Below are 5,064 nucleotides of genomic sequence, written 5' to 3' on the forward strand. Positions count from 1 at the left end.
CCCCCCTCTATCTCTCTATCTCAAAATATTGGGTCCTCATTAGGATATGTCCCAGTTATCCTTTTGTTATTCTGTGTCATGGAGTTCCTGCAGTTTTGGAACAGCAGGATTGGCCCTTTCACAAGTTCTAATCATTCACTACCAAAGTGAGGAGGACATCACTCGGACTCCATGCCACCTCACTGCAGATGAGTGGTGGGGGCCAGTTCTCCTATGTTCTTGCTCTTGGGCCAGCTCACCTATTCTCCCTCCACCAGGGCCAGCTCTATTGAGCTGCCCAGACAAGAGGTGTAGGGCCTGCTCTCCAGAGTGCTACAATCAACAACGGACAGGGCCAGCTCACCAGTCTCATGATCCCAGGGTCAGTTCTCCTGAATGCTAAAGGTGGTAAGGGGCAGTGGTAGCGGGACAGAGGTCTTTCATTTTCTAAGTGGAAGGATTTTGTAAGCACTGGGTATATATTTTACCTGTTTTATTATGTTCTACATCTTGAAGTAAAAGTCTGCATTGAATTTGAGTTTCTCAATCTAAATAAAAAGCATTTCTTCTGCCAAAGAGCTAAACTCTTTAGGTTTATATTTAATGAAAATTGTAGCTGACATGAGTGGGCCTTGGTATAAATGGCATTTGCTAATGATCTATGTGGTAAGTGGAAGACACATTTATGTTTGGGCATGGGATAGCCATTTTGTAGGTAGGAAAGGATAAAAGCTCATGTTGTATTCTGTAACATTTTAGTTAAATTTGATCTTATTCTGCTTCTTACTGAATATTTAGATAAAAATTTCTAAGTATATTTACATAATAGGGATAAAAAATGTGGCTGTAGTATTAACTGTTTATCAGGGTAATTTGAGTTTAAAAATAACACTAAAGCTAAAAACATGTGTTGGAAGAGACTAACTTTGTTAGTCTAATGTATTATGCTTTCTAATGATTAGCTTCTAATACCTAACTTTGATTTTGTATTAAAAAATTTAGTTTGCTCAATATATTTGATTAATTATTTCTGAGCTTGTTAACTAACTCTAGCAAATCCAAACTTTATGACTTCTTCAGAATTAATAGATTGAAAGTTAATTTTATAAATAAAAAATATTTAATTTACCAGCAAATTTGTTTCCAAGATTCTAATAGATCCTCTAAAATCCAAAGTGAGACACTCAATTTTCCTTAAGTGCATTTATTTCTTGCCCTATGAAATCTGGGATAATATAGCTTCTTATCTGTACCCAAAATATCTTTAATGATTATTTTATAGACCCATATTACTTTCTTTTTTTTTAAATTGGCTATTTTGTTTATTTACATTTCAGATATTATCCCCTTTCCCCATGACCCCCTAAACCCTTCCCTCCTACTCCTTTTTGCTTTTATACCATTTTAATTGCATGCAAGAATTAGTGTCAGTTCTAGGTTGAGGAACTAGCAATAGAATAGATACAAATAGTCAAGGAACAAACAAGACAATAAAAACAAATTGTTAAACAACAAGCAAGGCAATAAACAAAGTCCTGTGATCACTCCCTTGATCACCATTTCTAGGGGCTTATCAGGATGACCAAAATATCTGAGCCTACTTCCCTGTCCTAGCCCAAAGTCATTTTCATGCCTGAAGCCTACATCTTTGTTCTAGTCTAAGATTTATACTTCTACCTGAAGTTGCTTCTTTGTTCTAGCCTAAGATTTAGATTCCTGCCCAAATTACTTCTTTGTTCTAGCCTAATATCAGGTTACTGCCTCAAGCCCATTTCCTTGTCCTTGGCCAATATCAGATTCCTGCTAAACGGCCCATTTCCTTGTCCTTGATGAATGTCAGATTCCTGCCAAGCAACCCTCAAAGCTCTCCACATGTCCCCCTATTTTGTTTCCTAAATAAGACTGAGCCTGTCTTAGTTCATTCTGACAAGAATGCCTTCCTTACCTGTTGTGAAATATATATTAGCAAAAGCAATGCACTTCTGTTTTAGGTTGGTAAGGCTCTGTGCAGAATCTTACCCGTCCTTGGCTTGTCAGCCTATTAAATTAAAAACTCTGTCTGGTGGCCCATTTTCAGTTTCAAGCCATGTACTTTGGCTGCCAAAATGTTGATGTTGTTAAAGACAAGCTTTAAAACATGGTAAGCAGGAATAAAAGTAATCCCAGGACAAAAAAGGCTAGCATGATCAAGCTATATATGCCATTATTGATGCTTGACCAAAATGGAAATACTAACCTAAAGCCATAAATAGCTTGATCAGCATTATCTGCAGCATCAAAGCTCAGCAGAGCAACATTCTTTAAATTCAAAATCTTACTATGCAAAGTTAAAACATCCAGAAAAGTGTTAGAATTATGCCAAATACCCTGCAAATGTCTTTAAACTTTTTCCTAATTATAATGAGTATCATTGTAAATTTTAGAAGTAACATAACTCCATTGGTATTTGGCATGACACTCAAAATGGCTCCTTACTCTTAAACCTGAATCTACTTCCAATAATTTGAATAGGATAAAGAACATCTATCTGATGTTCCAAATGCCTATCTAAATCCTTTTGTATATTCAATACATTATAAACATTTTTTTTTTGCTAAATGATTAACAAAAATACCTGTCTTCTTGTGTCAAAGTAATTGCAGAAGCAGTGTGCTAATAATTAGCATAATTAAAGCTGTTATACCAGCAATAATCACGTCCACTACCTTCTTGCTTATGCTTAAAGCCTAAGCTACTTTTTCCCCAATGATTGCAAGCTTTTTTCAGAAAACCAAGGTTCTGTGGTACTCAGGGAAATAAGGCAAAAGCTGGTTGTTAGACCCTCATAGCAGACATGTCAGGTTTCAACACACTAACACAATTAGAAAGTGTACAATCAATACAGATTACAATGAATTCTGTAGAATAAACAAAAGTAATTTTAACTTGACAATTAAAAGAGCCTTAACACATGCACTAACATTTATTTGAAATCCTGATCCTGTCCCAACTTTATCTCTTGCTAACATAACATCATAGAGAACCAGAGCTAATTTCCAAATGTGTCTCTGAAAATGTCCAGACCCAGCTTCCCAAATGAAGACTGTTATTTCCAATATTGGATTAATTTCCTTATAATTGGTCACATTTAAGAAAAATAGTAAGTCATTATAACTTCTCTTTTTGATTCTCTGTCTCACAAAGTCTAAAATCTTGATGCAAGGCAGCTTGTCCCATCTGGGATATAGGAAAGCAAGGGTGGGTCAGGAACATTATGTCCAATACTGCTTCTCAGTCACCATTGTCAAGGCACACAGAAAGCTCACAAGTCAGCATCATTCTTTGTACCAGCATGAGCGTGTCTTACCAATCACTCTGGCAGCCACCATGCTACTTCAGCATCCTGCAGAAAAAGCACAAACACCCTCTTCCCTATAATAGATACCTGATTAGGATCATGTCATATTTGAGTAAGTGGATCCTTCTTTTTCACCTAGGCATAAGTATGCCTAATATAGGGTGTCATAGGCACTCAGCAGAAAGTTCCTTGGCACCCAAATTTTAAAAAAATATTAAAATAAAAATAACACGATTTAAATAAATGTGTAGTATACAGGAATATACCTCCCATTTTTTATTTTATGAAGATATTGTTTTAAAGTTCCATGAGCCCTTTCCACAATACTTTGTCCTTGATGATTGTAAGGAATCCCAGTAATATGGGTAATATTAAATTGTTGACAAAAGTTTCAAAGGCTAGACTGCAATGGCCAGTTCCATTATTTATTATCTATTATTATTATTATTATTAATTATTATTATTATTGGATATTTTATTTATGTACCTTTAGGATGTTATCCTCTTTCCCCATTCCCTCCCAAAATCCCTCCCCCTCCTTCTACTTCTACAAGGGTGTGCCACTACCCATCTACCCAATCTTGCCTTTTTGCCCTCTTTGTTGATATTGTCACTCTCCCCATGAGGCTACCAGACCCTCCAGCTCTTTCAGTCTTCTCTCTAACTCCTCCATTGGGTACCCTGTAATCAGTTCAATGGCTCGTTGCAAGCATCTGCCTCTGTATATACCAGGAGGTATGTATATCAGACTTCTGTCAGCATACACTTCCTGGCATTCATAACAGAATTCATAAATTCTGCATTTGATGATTGCACATGGTGAGGTAGTCTCCAGGGGGTCCCTACTCCAGTCTCTGCTCCACACTTTGTCTTGATACTTGTTCCCATGAGTATTTTGTTGCTCTTTTTAAGAAGGCCTGGGACACCCACATATTGATCTTCCTTCTTCTTGAGCTTCATGTAATTTGTGAGTTATATCTTAGGTATTGTGAGCTTTGGGGCTAATATGTACTTATCAGTGAGTACTTACCATTTATGTTCTTTTGTGATTGGGTTACCTCACTCAGAATGATATTTTTTAGGTCCATCCATTTGCAGAAGAATTTCATGAATTCGTTGTTTTCAAAAGCTGAATAGTAGTACTCCATTGTGTAAATGTACCACATTTTCTGTAGACATTCTTTTGTTGAGGGACATCTGGACTTTTTCCAGCTTATGACTATTATAAATAAGTTTGCTAAGTGGAGCATGTGTCCTTGTTATATGTTGGAGCATCTTCTGGATTTATGACCGAGAGTAGTATAACTGGGTCCTCAGGTAATGCTATATCCAATTTTCTGAGGAGCCACCAGACTGAATTCCACAGTGGTTGTACCAGCTTGCAATCCTACCAGCAATGGAGGAGAGTTCCTCTTTCTCCACATCCTCATCAGTATCTGCTGTCACCTGAGTTTTTGATCTTAGCCATTCTGACTGGTGTAAGGTGTAATCTCAGGGTTGTTTTGATTTACATTTCCCTGATGACTAAGGATGTTGAACATTTCTTTAGGTGCTTTTGGAATATTCATGTTTCCTCAGTCAAGGGCTCTTTGTTTGTACTCCATTTTTGATATGGTTATTTGATTGTCTGGAGTCTAATCTCTTGAGTTCTTTGTATAGATTGAATATTAGCTCTCTATCAGATGTAGGATTGGCAAAGATCTTTTCCCAATCTGTTGGTTGTCATTTTGTCCTATTGACAGTGTTCT

The sequence above is a fragment of the Grammomys surdaster genome, unplaced genomic scaffold (genome assembly GCF_004785775.1).
Source record: "Grammomys surdaster isolate TR1022 unplaced genomic scaffold, NIH_TR_1.0 264, whole genome shotgun sequence".
Taxonomy (NCBI): domain Eukaryota; kingdom Metazoa; phylum Chordata; class Mammalia; order Rodentia; family Muridae; genus Grammomys; species Grammomys surdaster.